Below are 12522 nucleotides of genomic sequence, written 5' to 3'. Positions count from 1 at the left end.
AATGGCATCAAAAAATAAAATCAGTACTTTATAATGTTAGCATGGCCAGAGAATTCCCCAAATTGGTTTACAGATTGTACGCAGTCCTGCTCAACATCCCAGGTGCCTTCGTTGCAGAAATTGACAAGCAAATCCTAAAATTCCCATGGAGGTGCAGGGGGCCCCAGAGTGGTGTAAACAACCTTGGGAAAAGAGCAAAGGGGAGGACTCCACAGTTCCTCATCCCAGAACCTGCTGCCAGGCTGCAGGAATCCAGATTAGGACAGTGCTGGCACGAAGACAGACCTCGAGATCGAGGGGGTGGCTATCCAGAGTCCGCACATCAGTCCGTATCTGCACACTCAGACGATTTCCAACAGGGGTGCCACGACGGTGTGCTGGGAGGAGCTGAAGCCTTACACAGTCAACTGGTTTCCAACCAGGGTGCCACCATACTCACTGGGGGAGGCCAGCCTCTTCAACAGACAGGCAGGGAGAGCAGGATGTCCACGTGCAGAATGAAGGGGGACCGCTGCCTCACACCATGCACAAAAACTAGCTCAAAATGGATCACAGACCTAAATGTAAGACCTAAAACGATCATTTCTTTAAACTGCCGAGTTTTCAGAAGCTACTCTAAATTTGTTTTCTGTTTAATTCTCTTTGGCTCCATTAAGTACCAGAATAAAGAACTTTTAGGTATCTACCTCAGTATCAAGCTTTATAAACATAACCCGAAAAAATAAAATATAAATGTAAACGTAACCCAAAAGAAGAAAGAAACAGTTTAAATCTGGATTTAAGTTATCTTTTAATATTTTAAACTAAATTTTTAAATGCAACCGTATATTTACTATTTTAGCATCTGTTTGTATGTGTCTGTGGTAACTCCGTGGTCTCCCATGATGTCAAGGGATCCTTGTGCATTACTCTAGAGATTTCTTCAAACAGCAGCAAGAAACAAATGTAACGGCACCGTTGGAGTTTTCATCTCAGAACTTAAAATGCCATCACCAGGCTAATTGAGGACAACGAGCTAAAGCAGTGTATTAAAATAGCAGCCATGCTACACCCCCAGGTTTGCTGTCTAGAAATAGTCTCTGAATGGAGCAGTGGTCATGGTGTGCCTTTGGTTCTGGAAAATACTTGCTGTCCACATGGAGTATTGCATTTGGGAATTCCAGAATGTTCGTCTTCGATAATCTCGGGAGCAAGATGCTCTAGAGTAAACTATCTACCATGTGACTCAAGCCGTGGTGGGTTTATGGGCACAGGACCTGGTCGCCAGCCCAGGAAGAGGCGGGCAGACGTATCTCTGACAGAGGGGCTCTGCCCACACACGGAGTGTCTGCAGAGCCCAGAGGTACACAAACAGCCACGTCCAGACCGCAGGGAACACACTGTCAGTCAGTTTGTTTAGCAAGTTGATTTACGAGGAAGAACACGAGAGCAGAGAAGGCTCTGGAGTTGGCCTCAGGAGGCTTCACCTGGACCCACACTCCAGCAGATGGTGTGGGAACACAACGGGAGTCAAGCCCGGCCTTGTTGTTTGATGCTGAGGCGATGCTGCTGTTTGTTGTGATAACATGGGGGCCACGTTGATTGTAGGTGTCCCTTCTTTCATTAATAGCACTGACACGCAGGAAGTGGCAGGTCCCAGGCCGGTTCCAGGGGAAATTGGGGGAGGGGAGCATCGCCCTGGGGTGGTCCTCGCTGAGGTGAGGCATCTGTACGCTGTTTTACGTGATGCCGTTCTGTCCACTGTGGGGTGTGTTGGACATTTCCCTTAAACAGTACAGAAGGGTTGGAGAGGAAACACGTTCCTGAAACTCAGTTCCTGGCACTTTTTGTCTCTCACGTTTGTAGATGAAATGTCTTGCATGCCGCGCTTTACTCCCGCTGTTGGTATGCCTGTGTACACGCGTGTGCACATGCACGTACACACAGCACAGTGAGAGCAATGCTCAGACGCACACACCGAGGGTGTCCTGGGTGCATTTGCACACAGTAGTGCATCTGACAGTAAGACATCCAAAGTCAGCGTTGCTTTCTTGAGATCAGCTCCTGCACTGGAGTGGCGAACATGTATCGGCGCCTGATTGTCCTCGTGACCTGGCTCATCATTGCCGCGGCAGGACCACCTCCTCTTCACTTCCTCCAGGAAAGCTGTGTCCACATTGACGTCTACGGACCTTCCTGTCCACAGACTCACCATGTTCTTGCTGCTCTCTGTCCCACTGAGGAAGAGACGAAAAGGGTGTCACACCTGAAGGCAAGATGTGATGCGTGTCTGAGGAACCACGTAAGCCACGTCCCCCGTGTGTCAGGTGCATTTCGTGCCACAACAGAGCTTCCCGCAAGTGCTTGGAGGCCATCTCGTGGCGTTGACCGGCAGCTGTTAATAACTCCATGCATGGCTCCAGAAATCAACGCATGGGAGTGCATGGTTTTTCTCTAAACACATTGTCGTCGGCTTTTAAAAGTATTTGCATATTCCTAAATCTGTGTTAAGCACCACAGGTAACTGTAGTTCGCAAAGTCAGGAAATTTAAATAACGATTTCTCAAATCTAGTTTTCAGGGCAGGAGGATATTAAGTAACAAAGCGTCTTCTGCATTTTTGTGCAGTGCTTTCCAGCCTTGGGCTCTAACTAGAAAATATTTTCATCTCGTTGAGAAACAGTAACGTAAATGTTTCAATTTCTGTCCTTTGGTGGCAGTATCCTACACATTTCTGCCAAACCTCCCCTTCCTGTTTATTTATTCATTCATTCTAAAGATTTTATTTATTTGACACAGAGAGAGAGCACAAGCAGGGGGAGAGCAGAGGCAGAAGGAGAAGCAGGCTTCCCACTGAGCAGGGAGCCCGATGCAGGACTCGATCCCAGGACCCTGGGATCATGACTTGAACTGAAGGCAGACACTTAACCGACTGAGTCACCCAGGCGCCCTATTTATTTATTTATATTTAAAATCAATGATCATATAATGTATTATTAGTTTCAGAGATAGAGGTCTGTGATCCATCAGTCTTACATAATACCCAGTGCTCATTCTGTCACGTGCCCTTCTTAATGCCCATCACCCAGTTATCCCATCACCCACCCACCTCCCCTCCAGCAACCCTCAGTTTGTTTCCTATGATTAAGAGTCTCTTACGGTTTGTCTCCCTCTGATTTCATCTTATTTTTCCTTCCCTTCCCCTGTGATCCTCTGTTTTGTTTCTTAAATTCCACATATGAGTGGAATCATAACAACAACTGTCTTTCTCTGACTGACTGATTTCACTCAGCATAATAACCTCTGGTTCCATCCACGACAATGTAAATGGTATCATGTTCATCCTCTCTGATGGCTGAGTAATATTCCTTGCGTGTATGAACCACATCTTCTTAATCCATTCATCCATCGATGGACATCTCAGCTCCTTCCACAGTTTGGTTATTGTGGACATCGCTGCTATGAACACTGGGCTGCATGGGCCCCTTCCTTTCAGTACATCTGTATCTTTGGGATAAATGCCCAGTAGTGCAATTACTGGGTCATAGGGTTGCTCTACTTTTCCACTTCTTGAGGAACCTCCATACTGTTTTCCAGAGTGGCTGTAGCAGCTTACATTCCCACCAACAGTGTAAGAGGGCTCCCCTTTCTCTGTATCCTCGCCAACATTTGGCACTTTAAAATATGTGATATTACGGTTAGCTTAATGAAGGACAAAATGTAGCTAAATCAGGTGCTTGGGCATATTTTGCCTTGATAAAACTAAACTGTCATTCAGTAATTATGCTTAATACTGTATTTAAGTCCAGGAACCTTAGAATTACTTCACGGTTTTGCAGTTGGTAAGCAGAGATTGATGACCCGTCAGAGTCAGCACGTGCCTGAAGAGCAGAGGAGTGCCCACTGTGAGGCGTGCGAGCTTGCAGACGCCAGCGGCCGTGCGTGCCGTGTGCCGCGTGGCAGCGTCTCCCCTGCGTGACGAGCACATCCCCCACAGTGCTGTTACCATAGTTTACTTATGCACTTTTTATATTCCGGACGTCGTGCAGACTGTGTGGTATTCATGGTAAACGTGTGTTCGCCCCCGTTCACGTGCCGTCTGGGTTTTGTGAGTTCGACGTGTCCACAGCCTCTGCCAGGCCAGCCGGCTATGCCTTGGGATGGCTGTCTGTCACGTTGGGTCATGTGGACTTGCTTGTTGGACAGCAGTGCTGTGTCGCCTTCTTGATAACAGCAGCGATCATGTATTGCAATTCCTTTTTCCATGATGAGTGGCAAGTGGGAAAAGGATACGCTGATACCAAGCGTGAAATAAGTGTAGTTCTCATCAACAGGATAGAGTTGAGGTGATCATGGCAATGTGTTCGGAAGGGAGCGAGGTCAAGCAGCCATCACTGAGCTCTGTCTGTGCAGCATCTTGGCCCTGATCAAGTTGACAGCATATTCGATGGTGAAGGGAAAGAATCAAAGTGAAGGGGGTGGATTGCTGGAGGCGTAGTGTCTTAACGCCAAAGCACAAGGAGTGTGGGGTGTACATTCCCATTAATTCTCTGAGGCTGATCCTTCCCTTTCCCGCAATCCGTACGTTGTGTGAAACCAGCATTGTCTTGCGTAGAGACCAACTTTCTCCCCGGGTACTCTGGTCCAGGTGATAAGGGGCTGCAACTTGGGCATCAGAATTTAAACTCTCCCAGGTGGTGAGTGGGCAGCAGTGCTCAGGGTCTGCCGGGATGCACACAGTTAGACACGGAGCCACCCCCCAGCCTGAATTCAGTGTCCCCATCCTATTGATCAGACCGTGGAGCAGGAGACCTAACCTCACGGGCACCTTGGATGGCTGACAAGTGTCCAGTCCTACCCACACTGCTGCCTTGATGTAAAATAAATGTAATCGTCAAAGAAAAATTATCCATTTAAAACAAAAATGTTTTATTATAATAGTATATAATCTCAAGACTTCTTAAGTATGTGAGCATTTGCAAGGTATATATGGATTAGTAGAATTTAATAGGTTTTGAAATAAGGAGACCAGTATAAAAGTAATGTATTACTAGGTAAGTGAATGTATAGCTGTCAAATCTTAAGAACGTAGTTTAGGGCGAGTGCCTCCGAACAGCTCTGTGATGATGAGCTGATGCCGGCTGATGACCTTGCTGAGCACCCTGTTGGGAGAGGGCATCGTGACCAGTTTAACCCGTGGCCCTGTACGCAAATTCACATGTGCTCTCTGAAGTGTCATCTTTAAGGATCTTCCCTACGTAAATAATGTTTTTGTAGTTGCATTTTTTTGTGATAGCAAAAATCTTTAAACCATCCGAGTATCCGTGTTTGGGAGGATGACCCAACAGAACATGGTGTATCATACTGGGTTTATGGTGAACCCACTAAAAATAACACGGAATACCCGTGTGTGTAGTCATGTGAAAAAGAAGTTTATAAATGGGTACCTGTCTGTCTCTACCAGTGGGAAACTAGGTGACCCTAGGGTGTTAAAGTGTAAAATGAGTATTTACAACTTTTAAAGTAAACAAGGGCCTCTAATTCCAGAACGGTGGAGTGGATGTTCTTCTCCCTGCCCGTCCTGCTGAGCACACCACGCACCTGCTGTGCTACGTGCAGCACGCGCAGGAGACCGTGAGCAGGGAGGGAGGAAGGCAGGCTTGCCCCGTCGGGAGGACCCACCGTCAGTTCCCTGCTGTTCTGCCTTGTGCCCCAGACCTGGGGCTAGAGAAGCCAGTGGTGCAGAAATGCCAGTGGGCACGGACAGGCCGAGAAGAGCTGCTCTTTCTGTCTGAAGGAGCAGCCTGGCAAGACGGGAACACTTAGGCTTCCATTCCGGCCGTTTGACAGACGTGCGCTTCGCACCACAGCAGGTGTGGCCCCATGATGGTCTGACGGACGGAGGAGTCAGCGCTACGGTGGCCGTCACATGGCCACACATAAGTGTGTCCAGTCAACGTGTTGTGCAACGGCAGCTTGCACAGTGTTCCCTGTCAGTTCGTGCTCTGCCCCCGAGGACCAAGTAGGGACCCTAGACTTCCCGCCCTCTCCTGGCTATCCAGAGATAACCCAGCTCCCTGGCCAGCACAGAGTCCGAGAAGGCCAAGGGCCAGGACTTTCATGTCTGCTGGGCGGGCAGCCTGGACGGCCATTGTCACGGACAGAATCGCACAGGTGAAGAACTGATGGGTCGTGCCAGGTTAGGGGTGGGGGAGGGGTGGATATGGCCGTGGACGCAGGTGAGGGCAATGTCGGTGCAGGTGGGACACCTCTGCATCTTGATGGCCGTGCTGGCCACGCAGATACACACGTGATGATGACGTGGAGCCAGCACACTGCACAGTGCCGGGCGCTGGTCTGGTACCGCGCCACTCAGCACAAGGACGCCGAGGGGGTGCCGGGTGGAGGGTGCGAGGAGCCCCTCTCTGTATCTGTGCTGCTGTCTGGGAATCTGGAATTACTGCAGGGTAGGTCAAAACAAGAGCCAACAACCGGCTGGCAGATACGAGAAAGGTCTGTGGTGGGTGTGCTGCCCGGAAGGAAGAATAACACTTTTCCTTTCGAGGTAGCATTTTTTTCTTTTAACTAGAGTGTTTCTTATGAAAAGCATATTTACCTTATTTTTTCCTTTCATTTCATTGATGTTCCTGATAGTTGTTACTTTTTAAACTAGAGAGAGCTCTAAGCCTGTAATCCTGCAGCATGTCGGGTGCCTGCCCGATTCCAGCAGCGGTGAAGCATATTGCTCGGCTACAGGCGCGTGGCCCGTCGTGCGTGCTCCTGCGAGGACCAAGGGAGGGCATGTTTGGGGAGCTGGCTCACAGGTTGTTGTATGGGTGCTGGTGTTTAGAGCTCGGCGTCAGTCTGTGGAATGCTCTCACTGGAAGGCCTGCAGTCCTGCCGTCATCCACCCCGTGTGACAGAGACCGTGGGTCCTGGGAAGGCCGGTCTGCTGGAGCTCAGAAGGCCACCCTTGCCCCAGGCCACAGAGGCGTGTGACAGAAGCAGCAGCTTTGGCCTTGCGTCTGCAGCAGTAGGTGTCCCGGACACCTGTGGCTTCCTAGACCAGGTGTTCGGCCGCTCCATTCATCCCCACCATCGGAGCTGTGTGACTTACCCAGAGTGGAAGCCATGGTGTCCACATTTATTTTAGCGTGAATACATTAAATATGATTTTTTTTCTGGACAGTTTAAAAACCCATTGAAATGTATCAAACATGGCGCAAGAGATCTTTCTAGAAATGATTAATCTCTTTCTAGAAATGGCTGATCCTTTTTCCTAAAGTATCATTTGATCTGCTCTTTTTCCTAATTTGCGTTGTAACCTTAAACAGAATCTGGTCTTCGAAGGAAGCTTTCATCTTCCTCAGCAAATGTCAGCACAGCACGTAATCTGGTGATGAGTCAGTTAGCAAGTGTCGGACGGAGGCAGGTGGGCACATGGAAGACATACAGAACTTATAATCAAAGGATCTGCATTCTGGTCTCTCTAATTCATGGACAGCCTGACCACAAGCAGTTCGTTTCACTTCTCGTACCGCGCACACTTATATACAAAGCAGGGACCAGTGTTCGCACTGCTCTCCGCAGCGGGTGGAGACGAGGGTCCACGTGCAGAGCGTCTCTGGTTCCTGGCTGAGCCCCGTGCTCTGTGTGTGCTTCAAGGGATAAAAGGAACAGTAAGGCAGGCCCAGCAGCCCAGTCGGGGAGAACTCAGGACGGGGTCACCTTCGCCAGAGGACAGTGCCCCGCCGTGCTGGGCCTCCTCCCCGCCAGCCAGCCTTGCGGAGCCCCGACCCCAGCCTGCCCCCGGCCCCTCAGATCCGCAGCTTCCTGAGCAGACTCACAGCCTCGCTCCACCTACTTTCTTCTCCCCCAGTTCCCGGGACGGCTGGCTGCCTGAGCTTCCAGATCAGTGTCCTCCTCTCTGTGTCCGGCCCTGCTGCCGCATCACCCCTCCCGTAGACCTTCCTGGACTTCAGCCTCTGCCGTCATCACAGTGCGCTGACCAATCACTGTCACCCATGCGGGAGTCCCCAGGACGAAGTCAGGCCCAGGAAGCACAGCACAGGGCGCCCTTGGTGAAGGACATGTCCGTTCCGCAGCCCTCCCCAGCATCCTCCCCATTGCCAGCCGCCCCGCCTCTCCCAGCAGCGCAGCCACAGACTCTGCACGTGGTTCCCACTGCACTCAGTGCCCTTCGGGAGCAGACTTGTTTCGTGCTCTTGTCTCTTCCTCTGCACACAAGGTTCCTGAGGAAAGGGACTCTTGTTCCTCTTTGTGTCTCAGGCACTTGGTACATGATCTCATTTATTCTTTGCTGCATCTGTACAAGCTACACGGTCATGTTCTTATTTGCAGACACACTGAGGTGTGAGGCTCCTCGGAGCGCGGGTGACGGCTAGGGCTCGCACCCAGGCCCATTGGCCTCAAAAACCCAACACGTGGTGATGCCTTTGAAGTTTTTTGCCAAATGCATGAACGAATTCCAAGTTTATTGGAAAGCAATAGGAATATGAGAGTTGACAGTGTGTCTGAAGCCACGCGCCACAGGAACCACGCAAGCTGATGTCGGAGGAGCGCGTTTGGCAAGGATGGTGAAGAGATACCCTTTCCGTCCTATGGAGTTGGCATTTCATGTAGATGGCGGGAGTTACTGGGGGCGTTTGAGGGAGGGAGGAGAACGAAGGGTCCTTATTCTAGGGAGGTGGCACCAGTCCGAAGGTCAGAAGCCACTCCAGAGGCTTGCAAGTCAGGATGAGCGGTGAGGGCCCCCGAGTCCATGTAGCAGCGGGAGAGCCCTTGCGCCACACCTGTGCAGCTGGCTTGAGGAGGTCTGAGGAGTGGCAGGAAATGGGAAGTGAAGAAAGGGCAGGGAGGATGATGGGAGGTGGCGTGTGGGGCAGCTCCTGTCACCTGCCTTTGCCTGTGGCCCTCCTGAAGGGGTGGGTGCTGCTGGTCGGGGGGCACGCAGGCCAGGTGGGGGGAGGGGAGCCCCAGGCTGTGGACAACAGCCATCCTGGAGGAAGAGTGGGTGGAGCTGCGTGCTGTGAGGTCCGGGAAGGAACGGTGACACCTTAGACCCTAGAACGTCTGCAAGTCCAGAGAATCCTAACAGGTGGCCTCAGCACAACACACACACAGACCAGTGGAACAGAATCAAGAGCCCAGAAAAACCCCACGGGTAGATGAGCAGCTAATGTAGGACAAAGGGGGTGAGAGTAGACAGTCTCTTCGGTACATGGTGCTGGGAGAACTGGACAGCTGCATGCAAAAGAGTGAAACTGGACCTTTGTCTTACACCACACAAGATGAACACACAACTAAAGACCAGAAATCGTAGAAGTTGTAGAGGAGAACACATTGGCCTTAGCAACATTTATTTGGATCGGTCTCCCCAGGGAAGGGCAGCAGAAGCTAAAATAAACAAATGGGCTTCCATCAAATGGGATTTCATCAAACTAAAAAGCCTCTGCACAGCAAAGGAAGCCCATCAACCAAATGGAAAAGCAACCTGTTGAATGGCAGAAGGTATTTTCAAATCATCTATCCCATAAGGCGTTAATATCCAGAAACATATGACGAACTTAAATAACTTAGTATCAAAAAATTAAAATGCCCCAATTTAAAAATAGGCAGAGGGTCTGAAAGTTGTTCCAGAGAAGACCTGTAGATCACCAATAGACACCTGAAAAGATGCTCAACAGCACTAATCATGAGAGAAATGCAAATCAGAGCTGGTCACAATGGCTAAAATCAACACGGGCAACAGCTGTTGGCGAGGATGTGGAAAAGGGGATCCCTTGTGCACTGTTCGTGGGGGTGCACACTGGTGCAGCCACTGTGGACGACAGCATGGCGGTTCCTCGAAGAGTTAAAAGTGGAATCACCGTGTGATCCAGCAGTTGCACTTCTGGGTGTTTATACAAAGAAAAGGCTAATTCACAAGGATACACACCACCGCTATGTTTACAGCAGCATTATTTACAGTAGCCAAGATCTGGAGACAGCCCAAGCGCCCAACCATAGGTGAATGGGTACAGAAGAGGTGATAGACACACACGTTACTCAGCCATAAAAATGAAATCTTGCCGTTTTGACAAGGAGGGACCTGGAGGGTGTGATGCTCAGTGTGGTGAGTCAGAGAAGGTTGAAATTGTGGGATCGAAATAACCAGACACAAGAGAGACGGATGCAGAGACTCAGAACAGATGGGTGGTTGCCAGAGGGGAGGGGCGGGAAGGGTGAGACAGGAAGGGGCTGAAGAGCTGCAAACCTCCAGGTATAAAATAAATGAGTCACGGGGATGAAAAGTACAGCATGGGGAGTGTGGCTGGTAAGACTGTAGTAACGCTGTGCGGTGACAGATGGCGACTGCACTTACCACGGGGAGCGTTTTGTAACGTATAAAAACAGCAAATCACTACCATGTACACTTGAAACAGGTAATGTATGTCAGTTACACTTCAGTTTTCAAAAAAAAGAAATACGGAAGTGATCCATCCAGTTACAGCAACAACACTGTGAAATGGTGGGTCTTCGTACTGAGTGAACTGGGTGCACCCCCAGTGCTGTCCCCGCGGGTCTCGCGGGTGTGAGCTAGTGAGCAGAGCAGAGGATGGGGCCCCTTTACTTGGGGTCTTTAGTTACTTGCATTCAGTGTGTTACAAACCTAAAGAAATCGTAGTTTATTCTTGTAGGACCTGTGCAGGTGTAGTATTTTTATTTTTGCCATACGTATAAAATAATAAAAAGGTTGAAAGAAGGATTATTTATTGTAGTCGTATTTATAAACTGTCTCATTACCATGGCCCACCGTAAATTAGAAGCCTCACTTTCAGTGTGTGTCAGAGGAAAAAGTGTCTACGGGAAGTTCTTTAATTATGTCAATCTGGTAAGTAAAGTATTTTTTATTAAAATAATACATTAAATAATTTTTGAAGGAACTGCTCATTTGGGCACACGTAACAAAGGTGAGCTTGGTGCTTACTCTAATAGGAATTGTACAGTTTTATTAGCTTTTGATGATAGATAAGAGAACTATTGTTTTCATCTCAAATCTTTGATGTAAATAATTTCTAGAACTTTGGAGGTTGAATTGTTTTTAATTACATTCTTTAATATAACCTATTTTAATTAATTCTCCTTTATTTAATGAGGATGACATAACCAGAAAACCCTTCTAAAATGTACTTCTCACATAATTTTGATTTCAGGAAACTTAGGTGCCATTTAATCAAGGTATTAAAAGGGCTAAATAAAATTTTGCAAAAAACAAAATTTATAAAACTGATAAGCATCCCTGAGAAGAGCTGCTCTTTGAAATTTATGAGACCCTAATGTACGTATTATGCCCATTCTTGTAAGAAGGTTAATCAAAACAGTCTCTGAAACAGTGTTACGAAATAAAGACTTTCCTGTATGTTAAGGGAGCCTTCATGTCCTAGCGGAAGCTCTGAGTCAGGTGCACTATTTTGTTTTGAACACTGACGTGTATGGAGTCATGGACAGATGTGAAAACACTTTGTATTATGTCTTCCATGTCACGTGTGCCAAAGGAAACAAAAATTAGTTAATATTCTATGGGTGTCTTGTAGCCGTGTGGAAAGCCCAGCTTCTAACTGATTGGGGATATGATTGTTCATATCCGCATCTGTAATTACATCAGTCAGGGGGTGGTCCTCCTGTGAGCTGTGGAGTAAGTGCAGAAGGACCCCGGGGAGACTGCACGGTAGCACGTTTCATTACCACACCTGACGTACATACTCACGGGTGTTCACACTTCCCCGGGCTGCTTCGCTTCTAGAAAGCCCGGTAAGCAAAAATGATATGTGTGTATTGTATGTGTATTTTTATATTAAGTGATACACATACACAGTGTTTGGGGTTTCAGAGTCATGAAGATGTGTAACATTGTGAACTTACGTGTCCCTTTTAAGGAAAATTCACCATTTTTGAAGTAATGTTAATCTCTCACTGCCTTTCGTGATGTTACTTCGCTGTATTTGGCAGACCCAAGACATCTAAAATTGACCTGTGCGTGCTCCTCTCTCAACTGCCTTCCTTACGTGCCAGGCGTGTATCACTTCCTGGTGCTCAAGAACACATGAGTGCCTGGCCCACGTGGACGGGCTGTCCCCAGGAGTGAGCCTTGGCCATCTGGGGGGACGTGAGCACCTCCAGGCAGCTCCCCAGTCAGGAGCCCAGCTAAAGAGGAAGTGCCTTCCTGCTCACTGACCTTTCTGCCGCTCCACGTGATGCAGATGGGTGCTAAGGGTTAAATGCATCGGTTTCTGTTTAATGAAAAATACTTAATTTTTCAAAATTGGGTTTTTAAACAACTGGTAGGCACGCTAATTTGGGACTAGTTGATGTCTCTCTCAGGCAGTGTTCTAGAGTATAATTACAAAGAAAGTGACTCTGTTTTCCAGTTTCATGCCTGTCGCAGAACAGGCAGAAGTTATATTTGTACCAAACAGCGCATCTAAACTGAAAGGCAGAGTCCACACTGTCTTCAGGTCGCTAGAGCCCTTCACGTTATGGC

At 48.6% G+C, this 12522-nt stretch overlaps 1 protein-coding gene across 1 annotated transcript in view; it reads left to right on the top strand.

The window, feature by feature from the left end:
- ATP9B (ATPase phospholipid transporting 9B (putative)) overlaps nt 1–12522 on the top strand; it is a 250034-nt gene that overhangs the window by 184753 nt on the left and 52759 nt on the right. The window lies entirely within an intron of this gene.

The sequence above is a fragment of the Ursus maritimus genome, unplaced genomic scaffold (assembly GCF_017311325.1).
Source record: "Ursus maritimus isolate PB19 unplaced genomic scaffold, ASM1731132v1 scaffold_18, whole genome shotgun sequence".
In the NCBI taxonomy this organism is placed as follows: Eukaryota; Metazoa; Chordata; class Mammalia; order Carnivora; family Ursidae; genus Ursus; species Ursus maritimus.
Note: the sequence above shows the minus strand (reverse complement) of the source record. Positions and strands in the feature narration are given on the sequence as shown.